At 40.2% G+C, this 16,008-nt stretch overlaps 1 protein-coding gene across 3 annotated transcripts in view; it reads left to right on the top strand.

Moving 5' to 3' along the window:
• The first annotated feature begins 851 nt into the window (after positions 1–851).
• RAG1 (recombination activating 1) overlaps positions 852–16,008 on the top strand; it is a 28,718-nt gene continuing 13,561 nt past the window's right edge. For 2 of the 3 annotated variants that reach the window (XM_027837836.1, XM_027837834.1), the window contains exon 1: positions 911–985. The gene's annotated coding sequence lies outside the window, so the exon portion shown is untranslated. The other variant, XM_027837835.1, reaches the window with a different exon arrangement.

Here is a 16,008-nt window from a genome sequence, read left to right as displayed (position 1 = left end):
GCAAAATGAGAACAATAATGCTTGTATTACTTGTCAGACAGGTTTTTGGTTGATTCAGCCACTCAATTCACTTCAACAACTGAGCAACTATGATGTGCCAGGCACTTGGTACTGTGGATACAGAGATAAAATGAAAACAGCTCCTCCCCTCAAGAAATTTGCATTCTCTTGGGGTGGGGGTGGGAGATATATATGAAGAGAAATATATCAACCAATCAATCAATAAACATTTATTAGGTTCTTACTATCAAGCACTGTGCTAAGAGTAAAGACCAAAAAATAGTCCCTTTTTCTTCAGAGAGCTTATATTTGAATGGTGGGGATGACATAGAAATAAATAGGTTAGTACAAGATACATATAGATTAGGTGAAAGGTAACAGAGAAGAAGGCTCTACAAAAGTAACTACAAAATATATACAAAGTAAATACAAAGTAATTTACTTTGTAGAGAGGGCTGATATCTGGGTACAGCTATAACAATGTAGGAAAAAAGTTGACGACGTTATCCCACCCATACAGTATGACTAAGTTCCAGGGTAATTTGAATAGTCCTGACACTAGTTGCCACTGAGAAGGAAATAGAATCAGTCAAAAATACAGGTTTAACCAGAGGGACTTTTGCTGTGCTGGCTTGGTGTGGCTGTGGGTCTGACTCACAAAATGGCTCCATGGGGCCATATATCTAGACCTGCAAGGGACCTCAAAAGCCATTTATCCAACACCCTCATTTTATAGATGAGAAAAGAGGAAAGGGAAGTGACTTGCCCAGTGGCATATAGTACATACTTAAAAGACATCAGAAGTGGGATTTGGATTCAGGTCCTTTAACTATAGAACCATTAACATTTCTACTGTACCTAATCTACCTAGGAGCTGACTCACAAAAGAGCTGTAAGTACTTCCCTATGGGTCAAAAGTTACTTAGTAGCTTCAATTCAATGTAGCAGCAGGAAAGCAGCAAGCGGCAACTTCAAAGAAAGAAAGGTATTTAAACTGGGACAAAACCATAGGAGATGAGCTATCTAGGTTATGAGATAGTCCCCACTGTCATGGAAATCTATGGAAGACTCTAGCCTCTATCTATAGGAAGATTTTCCTTATATACCTTTTTATTCTGTTTATTTAAATACCTTTGCTTTGAGTTAGTGTGTACTTTGATTTGGTCTGGAAAAAGAAGAACAACAAGTGGGGCTTCTGAGATGTGCTTTTATTTTTCCATTTTCTTTCTTTAATCTTCACATATTCTTTGAATTTCTGAAATCAGTGCAAACCTGAGTGTATAAGAAAATATATTTATAAAGATCATTTACTAAATCTTAATCATTAATGCCAACAGAAATGTCATATCACTCTGATGATTGCTAATTTTTTAAGTAAATGTGTGGGATGTGACCTAAAAAAAAAAAACACTTAGAGGTATCTCAAGGTAGGAACAGAAAGTTTATTTCAGTTCTCGAGAATCTGGTGTTCCTTCACCAGTATGCTCTGATGAAGAGAGACAAAATACAGAAGCAAAAAGCCAGATTAAATAACCCTAACGGGGAAAATTCCCCCTCCCACCACTGACCAAATATTTGGCTTACAATATAAACACGAAAATCTACCTCCAGAGACAGGGAACAAAGAAACAACATACATATCCATCACCTTAGTTTGCTGCCAAAATGAAACATTTAAAATGTGCAATTAAGCTAGACGCTGTTGTGGCAAGGTCACCGTGACCTGAATGTAACAACAGAATTAGGCGGAGGAGGGGTTTCAGGCTTGACAAACTTTACTGATTTAGCACTGGGAGAAAGGGGGGGAACTATAGAAATCTATACTTATCCTATTTTATCTCCAAATTCAGGATAATCTTATCCCAAACCTTAATTACACTAAGAAGTCTTCATAGGGACACTCAATAGAGAAAATAAGTTTTAATGATTTAACCTTTCTCCCTTAGCATGTTAATTAAACTGTTTCTCTACATCACCATTTCTTAACAGTTTCTTGAGAACAGTTAAAGAAAACAGTTTATTTTAAACAAAAAGTTTATTTAAACAACAAGATGTTTGACTTGAAGGGAACACTAGCATCAATTTCTTTATAGTAATTTATCCCTACTAAGAGACTGAGATTGCCATATGTGTGACAGTTACATACAAAAAAAGTTATAAAATTGTCCTTGGTTTTACAATGATAAAAGAAAAAACATTGAAATTATCCAATCAAAGAAGATATGCAAAGGTTTTTTGTTTTTGTTTTTTTGTTTAACAGTGAGAGCAAAATAACTTACTGGAATATAAAGATAAAAGTTGAATGAGCATGCCAGTAATGGAAAAAAGGGATATTTTCACAGAACCAGTTTGTTTTTTCTACTCTCCATCTCCATTTGATGTTGATCTTGGCCATTTAGTTAAAAATAAATATCAATTATACCTGTGCACATACACCAGTTACTTTATGTATAATAAAGTAGTGGGGGAAGGGAATCAAAGAAGAGAGAAAACTATACTGCAGTAGTCAGGATGTGGGTGAACCAAATCTTGGTTTTCTAATTGTGAAAGTACTGTTTTTCTTGGGAGCACAGTTCTGGAGTAGAGTTGCAGTTTCTCTTTTTGGTAAATGCCTCTTGTCTGCTGCTGAAATACATCAACTGTACCTTTATCCTCCATTTCCAACAGTGTAGGTGTGTCTGTTTCCTTGATTGGCTGCCCATTAAATGGGAAACTGATCTGCCTCATTGACAAATCCAGTTGTTTACAATAGGCTTTTGTTAGTTTACTAAGCGGTGTGTGCCTCTTAATCTTAAATTGCACCACTGAACCATTTTATCCTAGTCTACCTTCAAATTAATATGTCCATTATTTTCAGTCTTGACTCCTTCCTTCTGCTTTTTGTCAGCTGTGGCAAATCTGGGGGTTTCCTCAATTGGTACTTCACGAAAGAGGCACCAGGATGGTCTGCTCCAAGGGAAGGGGGGGGAAGAAGCAGGAGCAGCTGGAGCAGGAGGAGGAGGAGGAGGAGGAGGAGGAGGAAGAAGAAATTGACTTATGCTTTTTGAAAACACACTGATTCAAAAGGTACTTTGAACCTGAGCCTAGCTTTTGTTTTTGGAGGTCTACATTGACATGCGGTTTCCTATCATTCACTTTTGTATCTTAGTTTTGTCTAACCCACTACATTTTAAGTTACACAAGGGCTGAAATCATGTCATATAAGCCCTTGGATCCCCCAAATAAAGGGCTACATTCAAAGCCAGTACTCAAACAATCTTTGTTCTTTGGTTGATCTGACTGATCAATGATGAAACAAGATACCCTTTGTGATGATGTATATGGCCTTTTATGTTTCCTCGTTTTAAATGGATGATGGGAATGGGGTGAGTGAGGGAGTGGAAGAGAGAGGAGTAGGAGAGTAGGAGACTGAAGAGGGGAGCAACATTTTCCAAGTAAGCATGAAGACTTCAGAGTCTCTCTCTGGTTCTTATATCCTAATAAAGTGATTGGTTGGTTTTGATGAGGAAATGATCAGTTCTCTTCTGTCCAAGGGTCAGGTGTAGGATGGCAGCTGAAAGATAAGAAGCATAACTTGATAGGGTGGCTGAGAGTCAGTAGAGACCTGGGTCCTAGCCCCTCTTTTTTCCTAGACTTCAATATCATGCCTCATCTGCAGCCTACTCTTAGACTGTTCATCAGTCCCTGTGTCCTCACTCTGAAATATTTTTCTTACTATCCCGGCTCTCTTCTTCCACTGGTGAATTTTTTCTGGGGCCTCCATTTTGGGGAATGACTCAGCCTGGCCAACCTTCACCTTCCTCCAGGATACACTTTCTTCTAACTTTCTAGACTTCAACACCCTGCCCCTTCATAGGTACCTTACTCTGCCTCTCCCCCACACTTTCCAGCTTCCTTTTATGTATTCTCTTCCTCCATTAGAATGTAACCTCTTTGAGGGCAAGAACTGTCTTTTCGCTTTTACTCTCATCCCCAGTGGTTATTACAATGTGAGTGAACAAAGTGAGTGTTTAGTAAATGTCTGTTGCTTTCCTTGACTTGTCTTGCCTTTTTTGCTACCTAAGTAGATGATTTAGTCTGGGTAAATCATTTAACCAATCTGGCCTTCAGTTTCCACATTGGTAAGTGAAAGGGTTGAATAAGATGATCCCTAAAGTCCCTCCCAATTCTTCTGTACACTATGCTAGAGAGTGTTAGGAAAGATATTACACCTGTGGACTTTATAGCTCAGATTTCTGTTGGACAGTCTTGAATTTCCTTTTCTTTGCCTGCTGATGTATTGGAAGGGAAATGTGACATAACTTATTGAGGTCACAAAATTTAAAGCAGGAAGGGAGCCTAGATGAAGAACATGAAACCTAGATAGTGAAATTCTTCCCCTCGCCCAGTGTCCTGAACTCCTTATGACATCTTCATCTGTTAGGCTTGATAATTCTCCTGGATTTACCAGGGATCTTCTTGAATCTCCTGGTGATGGGGTTGTTATCTAGGCCCCAGAAAGGAAAAACCCTGGACTTTCCCTCATGACCAAATCTCTGGCGGTCCCCTGAGGCTATAATCTCATCAACTGGTCTTTCATTGTGGACCTCCCTATGGCCCCTGGCCGTTTCTCCATTCTCCCTTGGCCTATGGTCCAGGTCCCTGGAATTCTATTACCTTGTAGACTACTTGGCCACTCCTGGATCCCTCCTACAGTCTTTCTGTATATAAGGACCATCTTGTCTCCATTAAAGTGCTTAGATTCTTATAATCTAGCCACTGCTTACCTATGTTTAGACTCTTTAAGAGTCTGCCCAATATGATGGATATTCTAATAAACCTTGCCTTTGGCTGATAGAAGGCTTGGGTCGAATTGTTTTGGGCAGGATCCGCGTGTTGTGATTTTGGGGTCCCAGCACCCCTGAACCCCTAAACCGCATCTCTGGGAGGCTCCTGACTTCCAGGTGGGGGCATTTTTCTCTTAAAACCTCAAGGAATAGACTAAAACAAGATGCTATAGCTCCCTTGAAGACTCTCCTGAAATTGTGCTCTAGGAGACTAGCCTTTGTTGGTCATTTCTGTGCTATCTCATGATACTGACATAGACATTTGCCCTTCTCTACTGTATTCTGGAGAGATGGTGTGCTGTAGTGAAAAGAACATTTGGAATCAGGATTACTTAGCTAGGTGGTGCTGTGTATAGAGTGCTGAGCCTGGGGTCAGGAAGACCTGAGTTTGAATCCAACCTCAATTCCAGCTATGTGATCCTGGGCAAGTCACTTTACTTTTTTTGTGGATCAGTTTCCTTTCCTATAAAATAGGGAAATGGCACTTATCTACCAGGGTGGTTGTTGAGGATAAACTGAGATAATAGTGGTAAAGTGCTTTGCAAACCTTAAAAACGCTTATGTAAATGCTACCTATTGTTACTACCATATTTACCCATCTGTCTATATATTATATCCACCTTGCCTCCCACCTCCCATGCAGCGTGAGCTCCTTGAGGACAGGGCCAGTTTCATTTCTGTCCTTGTATCACCACAGCCCAGCATAGGGCCTGGCGTTTGTAAGATTGAATTGATTTTTATTTCAACTCTGCCACCACCTGGGTAATCATAACCTCCCTAAACCTCAATTTTCTTCATATACAAAATGAGGGAGTTGGCCTAGATTTTATTGTTGTTCAGTCATTTTTCAGTTGTGTCTGACTCTTTTTGACCCCATTTGGGGTTTTCTTGGCAAAGATACCAGAGTGGTTTGCTATTTCCTTCTCCAGCTCATTTTGCAGATGAAGGAACTGAGGCAAACAGGGTTAAGTTGATGGGGTTGGGATCTGGGCCCCAGAAAGGAAAAACCTTGGACTTTCCCACATGGCCAAATCTCTGGTGTTTGCCTGTGGCTATAATCCCATCAACTGACCTTTCATTGTGGCTACACCCAATCTCCCCTCCATTGTCTTGCCTCCCAATGGCCCCAGGTCACTTCCCACCCTTGGTCCCACCTAGGCTCCATTTCCCTGGAATTCTATTATCTCATAGACTACTTGGCCCCTCCTAGATATTACCTCATAGACTACTTGGCCACTCCTGGATCCCTCCCACAGTCTTTCTCTATATAAGATCCATCTTGTCTCCATTTAAGGTGCTCAGATTCTTACAATCTAGCCACTGCTTAGACTCTTAAAATCTAGCCACTTCTGGGATTCTTATAACCTAGGCACTGCTTAGATTCTTAAAATTTAGCCACCGCTCAGATTCCTAAAATCTAGCCACCATTGGGATTCTTATAATTTAGCCACTGGTCGGATTCTTATGGTCTAGTCAATAGCTTACTAATGTTCAGACTCCTTAAGAGTCTGCCCTATTTGATGGATGTTCTAATAAACCTTGTCTTTGGCTGAAAGAAGGCTTGGGTCAAATTCTTTCAGGCAGGACCTGCATGTTGTGATTTTGGGGTCCCAGGACCCCTGAACCTCTAAACTGCATCAAGGTGACTTGCTCAGGATCACACAGCTAATAAGTGTCTGAGGTCACATTTGAACTCAGGAAGAGGAGTCTTTTTGACTCCAGGCACAGAGCTCTATGCACTATAGTGCCACCTAGCTGCCCCTAGCCTGGATAATCTTTAAAATATAGATTCTTCACCTTTTTGTGTCATAGACCTTTGGTAGTCTGGTGAAGCCTATGGACCCCAATGTTTTTAGGTAACTAGAAGAAATGCTAAATTTCAGTTAGAGGCTGGTACAAATACAGATGTGTTTTTTTCCCCCATTCAACTGCACAGATCCCCTGCAATCTATCCACAGACCTCTTGGGGTTGGAGGCTGTGGACTCCTGGTTGTGAACCCCTGTTTTAAGGCTTCTTTTAACCATGATATTCTATGTTTTGGGTGAATGGATGCTGAGCTTCCCAAGTAAAGAAAACAGTTCTTAACTGATCTCATCCATGGTGGTACCATTTTGGATTTAGAGTCAGAGGACCTCAGTTCAAATCTAGACTCTACTATTTACCAAGTGTGTGACTTTGAATAAATCAGATAAGTCTCAGGTTTCTCCTTTGTAAAATGAGAAGAGATTAGACTCTAAAGTCCCTTGTAGCTCTAAATCTATGAGCCCATGTACATTTGCTCCTCTTCCTTCTTCTGTGAAAATATTCTCAGAGCCGCATGTAGCAGGCAGTTTGGAAATTGTCATCCTCTCATTTTTCAACTTCATGTGGGCTTGGTCTTGTACTCTGCCAAGTTAATGTAACTGTAAAATGGGACAGTTGGGCTCACTGAACCCTTGAAGTCCTGTGATCTCTTTTCTTCTCAGTCCCTGGATCTTTGAGGGATTCTTTTGCTAAAATCCTTCTCCAAGGTCAGCTGTCTTCTTCCAAAGATAGGGCCTTTCCTTGTTCAGATCTCATTTCTTATATCCCCAAAGTGTTCCTTTGGCAACTGAGAGTCCAGATAAAAAAGTCAGAGGGATGGCCAACATCTTAATGACTCAATTTGCTCACTACTGAAATAGTAATCAAAATATTTAACCTCTCACAGGATAGTTTGATTGATTTGTTTGCTTTGAATCTTTTAAATTTTAATTTCTATAGATGCTATTGGTACCTTTTGTTTTTATTTTAGTTTATTTTTAAATTTTTTATTTAAATTGAAATTAAATTTAAAACTTGTGTTAGTATATTTTGTTGGTTCCTCCCTCCTTCCTACCCATCAAACTATGCTTTCAGGGTTATTTTAAGAGCTAAATGGGATAATAAATTCAAAAGCACTTTTGAGAAACATAAAAACACTATACAAAAGTAAAGGATTATTGTCATTATTGAATGTACCTGTCTTTTACTCAAGATTTTTAAGATTTGACAAGTATTTCTTTCTTTCTTTTTTTTTTATGAATGCTATTAATTCTCATTTAGGAATGTTTAGCTGAGAGAAGAGAACACTTGGGGGGCGGGTCATGACAACTGTTTTGAAGTATTTCAAGGGCTGTCTGTCTTGGGGAGGAGGGATTATTCTTGTTCTGCTTGGCCCCAGAGGGAAGAACAAGAAGCAGTGGATGGAAGGTGCAGAAAGGCAGATTTATGGGAGGAAAAACTTCATGGATAAGAATTCAGGCTATAGAGCTCAGATATTAGAGCTGTCCAAGGTAGCTTCATAGGATGTGGTCAAGCCGAGGTTGGATGATTACTTGCTAGGTATGTGATAGACGGGACTCTTGCTCAGGTAGGAGCTGGCCAGGCTGGCCACTGAGGTCCATTCTGACACTGAGAGTCTCTGAATTTCTCTGCAGCATTTCAGCCTAGGCTAATGTCAGCATTAATCATGGCCATATCCAGATTGCTGACTGGGAAGCCATGCTATCTCCAAGCCAGATGAAGAGTTAAGTGTACGGATTTGTTTATCTGTGAACATGTTAACTCCATGGCTTGCTCTTTATTCTCTCCCATCCAGCTTTTAAATTTCCTTTCCCTCCTCCCCGGCAATTAGGTGTTTTCTTGTTCACTAAATGACAAGAAATGTTGTAGATTAAGAGCCAGAAGGGACCTCAGAGTCATTCACCTTTCCTGTCCCAATAGTTTACAGAAGAGGATCTGAGACCCAGACAGGTGAAATGCCTTGCCTGGAGCTACACACATAGTAAAATAGCCAGGATTTAAATCTTAGATGTCTGGTTCCACCCCAGGGTTCATTCCACCACACCATGCTCCTCTCCAACCCCACCTTAAAGCAGGGAATGCCCATGGGAGAAAGCAGAAAAAGATGATTGTATTTTGTGATGGATAGGGGGGCAAGAGGTAAAGAATTAAGTACACCTTCATAGTGTTTGGGGCTGGAAGAAACCCTAGAGATCACTGAGTCCAAACCCCCCATTTTATAGATGAACAAACCAAGGCCCAGATAAGTCAAGTGACTTGTCCAAAGTCATACAAATAAGGGCAGAGCCTGGATTTGATTACATTTAGGCCTAGGTCTTTTATCTCCAAATCCAATTATTTTTCTTTTGACTCTATCTAATTATCAGGAGACTGCCTTCCTACTCTAGACACACCATGCTTTGATAGTGCATATTAGACAGTGTTTGGACAAGTAAAGTGGTTTGCCCAGTTACTAAAAATTACTAACCCCCTCACATACACACCCCAGTGAATGAATGAGGATGGATCAGAGTTCTGAACCCCCCCCTTTTTCTTCCTAGTTCCTGGATTTTAGAGTGTTTTGGCATGGTGGTACCATATTATAGGATCACAGAGCTAGAAGGAAATTCAGAGATCATTGAAACTAACTCTCATTTGACAAAAGAAAAAACTGAGGACCAGAGACATGAAGTGCCTGGAGCTCCCCATGAAGAATGTCCTCTACCCTAAAGATGGGTACCTTCTCTGAAATATAAAATGTTAGAGAATTGCCCAGGGCACTGAGGGGGTCCCTTGTCCAAGGTTTCATGGACAGTATGTGTTGCAGCTGGGGCTTGAATCCTGACTCTAAGGTCCATTATACCATGATCCCTCTCTTGCCTCAGAATGTACAAGTAGAAAAGCAGCAGAGCCATGGTCCAAGTCGAGTGGGTTTTTTCTACTATGTCATCAGTAGTTTGTGGGGTTTTATGATGGTAGCCTTGATAGTAATAAAGAAGCTAAGAATAGGGGTGTGTCTGAAGGGGAAAAAGGATGAGTTCTGTTTTTGCAGTGTTGTTTCTGAGATTCCTAGGGGACATCCAGTTTGAAATCCAGTTGGTAATGTGAGGCAGAAGCACAGGAGAGAGATGAGGCTGGATAAAATAGCGTAAAGATGATAATGGAAACCATGAGAGTTTACCAAGTAAGAGCATTTAGAGAGAGAAGAGGAGATGTTACAACACCCTAGATGAACAAGGACCATTCCAGCTCTAAATTCTGAGGTCCTATTTAATTAAAAACAGGGTGTTCTAAAGCCCCCGCAAATAGGATATCGAAAGCTGATTGTTAGATTTTCAGTACGAGTATTTACACTTCAGCCATCCCCAAATGCTACAAATCAGGGCCTGATTTATTGTTTTGTTGATTTCTCTACTTAAAAATAGTGATGGGGGAGAAAAAAAAAACTGTTAATAATGCAGAGTAAGCTTAAGAAGTATGTCCTGTATACATATCCTCCAACCCTCCCCCGGCCAGATGTTAAACATTTACCAGCACACAGCTGATTTAAAGTTTAGAGTGTTGAGAGGCAGCCTAGTGTAATGCAAACTAGCCTCAGGGAAAGGAAGAACTGGGTTTAAGTCCATCTTTCGGCGACACTACCCAAGTTACTCTGGGCAAATCAGGTAACCACTCAATGCCCCAGGCAACTCTCTCAAACTATAATCACTAGCATAGGTGCATTAATAGAGGGAGTTTCCTTTATCATTGTGATTAGTGAAATCATAACCCTGGTCCAATTTTTCTTTTCTTTTAAATTTGTACCTTTTTTTCAGAGCGGAAGTTTCTATGGGGGTGATTTGAAAGTATTAGGGATGTTTGACTCCAAAAAAAATGACTCAGAGAAGATATAAAGCAGTTGGAGGTCTGAGGTTCAAAGCCAACCTCGGACTATCTGTGTGACCTTGGGCAAGTCACTCAGCACCCCTCTCCCAAACTTCAGTTTCCTGCTTTATGAAATGAGAGGGCTAGGCTAGGTGGCTTCTGAGCCCCTATCTCACTTTACTTCTATGGTCCCATCTCAGAGCTCCTTAAGTTAAAAAGGGCTGTGGTGTAGAAAAGATCAGACTTATTCCAACTGGCCACAAAAGACAGAACCAGGAGCTATGAGTGGAAATGGCAATGGGGCAGATTTCAGCTTGATGTCAGGAAAAGACTCTTTAACAATCAGAACCATCCCAAAGTGGAATGGGCTATCTGGGAGGGATCGAGTTCTTCCTCATTGGAGGTGTTCAGGCAGAGGCTTGTTAACCAATTGTTGGGTCTGTTTTAGGAGGGATTCTTGTTTTGGTATGGATTGCCCTAACTGTGGCCCCTTCCACCTCCAAGATTGTGTGAACATGTAGCTACAGTTTGGGGTGGTCCTCATAACTAGTTTAAGGGCCTTTTAGTTCTGCTCACTCATTTATGGAGTGAGACTACCTGGAAAGGGTCAAACAGTAACAAAAAATGAAAATAAATTTCCAATTTGGTCAGGAAATCCACTGGTGTCCCAGCAGCCTTAGCCAAATTTTCTCTCCCAGAGCCCAACAATGCAGAATTTTCTCTTTCCACTTGGTGGTGCTACTTGTTCAAGAAATAGTCAGTTCTGCAGTCTCCTTACCCACCCCCAGTGCAGCTCTGCTAAAACTGCTAGGAAGGAGCAGCCGCCAGTGTTAGTGCAATTAATAAAGCATTAGAGCTTCTGCTATCAGGGATAATCCACATTGACTTAAGGGGGAGGCGGTGTCCAGGATGGGGGAAATTTGGTAGTGGGAAATGGAAACAGGAATGTGGGGGTAGCTGGTTAAATCCCTAGCTCTCCACTCCCTCATTGGTGTGCAGGAAAGTTTGAATCACCAGGGCTCTAACCTAATAATTATTTGTTGGGGTTCTCCAGCTCTTGACTTGGCTGGGAGAAACAAACCAGGCCAGTCTGTAAAGGGGATTTCCACTGGCCTGAGTCAGAATCATGTCCTGGAAACGTCTGGAGTCAGAGGACCTGACCTAGGATCTTGAGTTAGCTCCTTACTATCTGTGTGATCAATTTCCTCACCAGTAAAGTGAGGAGGTTGGATTAATGATCTCCAAAGTCCCCTCGAGCTCCAAGGTTAAATGAAAGACTGATATTGTACTGCGTCTATTTTTAACTATATTTAAAATAATATTATTATGCTTTATGTTTTATCTTTTGGGATGGTATATATGAATAGGACATGGGAAATAGATTACAGAAACTTGGAAAGAGACCTGCATAACCTGCTGCAGCAGCCTATGACCTCTAAGGCTCCTATGACCACTATGGGCTTTTCTAGTTCGGTTCATTAGAACTCAGGAGATCTCATTGTCATCTTGCCTCGGTTGCTAAATAGCTATGGGTTTGTAGGGTATAAGATCAGATAGATGATAGCTAGGTAGATGATAGGTAGGTAGGTAAATAGGGAGATGAAAGGTAGATAGGTAGAGGTGATAGAGAGATGATAGGTAGATAGATGAATGGACACATGATAGAGAGACAGACAGACAGATAATAAACAGAAAGACACATGGAAAGCTGACAGAGACCTTATAGGTCATCTTGGTCCAATTGAATCATTTTATGAATGAAGAAGCTTGAGGCCAATAGAGGTTATGTTGTTGACTCATTTGACAGATGAAGAAACTGAAGTCTGGAGGGGTTAGGAACCCAAGGGCACAAAGGCAGAGTATAGACTTGAACCCAGGTCTTCTAACACTGAATTCAATGCTCTTTTGCTGACCACACAGTGAGTCTCTTTACCTTTCTGGAACTCAGTTTTCTTTCCTGTAAAATGAAAGCATCGGACAACTAAGGTTCTTTCAAGCTCTAAGATTTTGTGATAATGGAGCATGGAGAAAGTGTATTAGTTTGATACATTGGGATGTGTGTGTATGTGTGTATGTGTGTGAAGATACAATCACACTGTCCATAGACTGCTTCTGTGGGATTCTGATAAGCTCAGAAAATGCAGCACTGATGGACAGCTGCTCGGCTGGTGTGCAAGATTTTGATTGGTATCAGCAACTGGAGTTCATTGCTGTCTGCAGGGAAAATGTGTTTGAAAAAGGTCTCTGAAAAGACTACTGGGTAGCTAAGTCCTGGGCACTTGAGGCTAGGAGGAGTAGCTGGGCAGCAGGAAGGCAGGGGACATGGGCCTTGAAGAATTCCTCTTGTTAAGGGTCTGTCAGCATTTCCAGGATTATCCAAAGCTAATAACTCAGCTTTGAGGGCTTTGCTTCTGGCTGAAACTTGGCACTGAATTTCTTAGCCTACAATTTGCCCTTTTCCATTCTTTGCCTCCCGCTAAATTTGGCCCCTGTCTGCCGGCAGGTTTTTATTTTTAATTTCCTGGGAACAGCATGGTGCCCCCTAGGTAGCCTGACTTTGCTGGTGTACAGAGGAATTCCAGTTCTTCTCCAGGTGGGGCTGTCAGCATCCACTAATCTATGGAAATGTTTTGAAAACCACATCCAGGGAGGGCAGTAACCAAGCTTGGTGGCTAATAAAGGAGGTTCCAATTTGGAGTAAGAAGACAGGTTCAATTCCCAGAACCAGCTGGGTGACTTTAGGCAAGTTACCTCACTTTTTTGCTCTTATTTTCTCCTATGTAAAATGTGTGTGTGTGTGTGTGTGTGTGTGGTTGCGTGTGTGGATTGGCCTAATCGATAGAGAGCTGGCCTCAGAGCAAAGAAGATCTCAGCTAGAGTTTTACCTCTGCCACCTATTGGCTTTGTGATCCTGGGCAAGTCACATAACCCCTCACTGTGCCAGCCAATTCTCTAACATGCTAGGCTGCAAAGTGTTTGCTGATCTGTGGTCCTTGAAGCAGTTACCCTGCATTCCCTAAATCATAGTCTAGCCCTAAAATGAAGAGTGGGTGATTCCTAAGGTCTCTTCAGTCTCTGGGATTATGTGAGTGACGCACAAGGTTTGAGGTTAGGATAATTCATTAAGTCCTGGGGTTCTTAACCTTTTTTTGTATCTTCGACTCTTCTGGCAGTCTGATGAAACCTATGGACCCCTTCCCTCTCAGAACAACGTTTTTAAATGTGTAAAATAAAATATGTAGACTTGCAAAGGAAACCATTCATTTTGAAATGCTATTATCAAAATATATTTCCAAAAACCCAAGTTCACAGACCCCAGTGTAAGAACCCCTGATCTGGTCCAAAGCTTTCATATTACAAATGAGTAAACTGAGGCCCAGAAATGGCAAATGGCAAATGGGTCACGAAGCTAGTTGGTAAGGGAGTTTGAATTCAAGCCAATGTACTTCAGGACTAAGTCCAGAAACCTTTCAGCTATACCAAATAGGAGATTATTGAAGTTAATTCAATTTAATTTAAGGTGATATTTCCCCCCCTGGAATACAGTTCTTGAAAAGAATTATTTTTCAGTCATTCAGTTAATCTTTAACATGTTGGTTTATATTCTTTTCAAGAAGAATCAGAACCTCTCTAAGAGCAAATGTTAAGACAAAATTTCTTTACCTAAAAAAAAATCACTTTTTTTGGGTGCATAGACTAAGAGGGAAAAAAAATCCTATGAATAACTTTTCTTTGAGGCAATTTTTTTTCATCGTTTGATATTTTTTTCTGAATAAAATACTTGTGAATATGACAACTCTGTAAAATGAGTATAATGTATTTTTTTAACCAGTTTTGATTCACATGAGAATTTACATATCTGTAGATGGTTTGGGATTAGAGATGGAGGTGTGCTGGTAAATATATACCAACTGGCTCCCCAAACATATGTAGGACACACTTTTTAGTTTAATTTGTATTATTGACATTTTCTCCATTACTTTCTTAAGTTTAGACAATTAACAAGACAATAAATCAATCCTTGATTTGTAGCATTTGCTGATTTCTGAGGTATATATGCTCACACTGAAAATTTAACAATCAACTTCTACTATTCTGTTTGAACTAGCTCCAGTAAGCCCTTAAAGAGAGTATATATACATACATACATACACACACATATATACGTACGTATATATTCTTTGGAATTAGCAATGTCTTTGTATTTCAATTTACATAAGAGGTTTGTGCATCTTTAAGAAATTTTTGTTGTGCCTTCCACTGAAGGGTATAGATATATCAAATAGTATTTTTTCCACTACATATAATATTGTGTTTTAAAACATTGTCTATAAGTGAGTCTTTGAGCATCTCTATTCAGATTTGTGACCATGTGCATATAGAGTTAAAAAAAATTTCCCCTCTGATGTCAGTGAGACACTATATAGTCAATTAGTCAATTAGTCAATTAGTCCCCAAGTATTTAGGAAGCATTTAACATGGATGAAGCACTGGAGATGCATTGAAAAACAGAAACATGATCCTTGCTCTCAAGAAACTCACATTCTTTTTTTTGTCCACAAACATTTATTGAGATTCTACTATGCACCAAATACTGTGCTAGTCACTGGAAATATAAAGAATGAAACAATCCCTACTCACAAGTTACTCACATTTGAATAAGAATGTTTTCACTTCTCCTTCAAGTCTCAAATCTTTTAAGACCATGAGGGCTTTGGATTTTTTTGCTTTAATTGTTTTGTCTACTTTGTGCTATCCTCACTGGGTGGAAACAGCATTCTGGGATTGGGATGGCTGAGTCACAAAGCCAGAATGGATTTCCCTCATGTAAAGATCAAGATATGGGAATTTATTCTGGATATGGGATATGGGAATTATACATGAATGGCAGTTACAGAATCTCCCTCCAAATTTTAAAAGAATCAGGCAAAGACTTCTAACATGTTATAGATATCCTCTATGAAGGATCTAGGGAAAGAGATGGCAGAGGGCTGTATAGGATGAGAAGAAAAGGGGATGTGGCGTGATCTGCACTAGGGGCAGGAGTCCCCACACTGGTGAATCCCAGCTCACTCGAAGGAAATCCCAGCTCCAGTATTACAGCATGATACAATAGTATCTAAGATGGGGATACTTAAACTTTTTTGTTTCATGGTAAGGCAACTTGGTGAAGCCTATGGACCCCTTTTCAGAATTACATTTTTCAATAAATAAAATAAAATTCATCATATTAGTAGGAAAACCATTTAAATTGAAAGTTATTTATCTACTATGTATTGATCTCTCTATCCTCTATCATCTATCAATCATCTATCGCATCTTTCAATCATCTATGATCTATCACATTTATCTATCAACCATCTATCTATCTATCTGTCTAGGTATGTATGTATATATGTATGTATGTATGTATGTATGTATCTATCTATTTATTTATCAAAAACCAGTTCACAGATCCCAGATTCAGAACCCTTGATCTAGGCTATGGTTGAGAAAGTTTGACCTCACTTTCCACCCAACTAAACCTCTGATAGG

This window comes from Vombatus ursinus, unplaced genomic scaffold (genome assembly GCF_900497805.2).
Source record: "Vombatus ursinus unplaced genomic scaffold, bare-nosed wombat genome assembly UNPS02014822.1, whole genome shotgun sequence".
In the NCBI taxonomy this organism is placed as follows: Eukaryota; Metazoa; Chordata; class Mammalia; order Diprotodontia; family Vombatidae; genus Vombatus; species Vombatus ursinus.
Note: the sequence above shows the minus strand (reverse complement) of the source record. Positions and strands in the feature narration are given on the sequence as shown.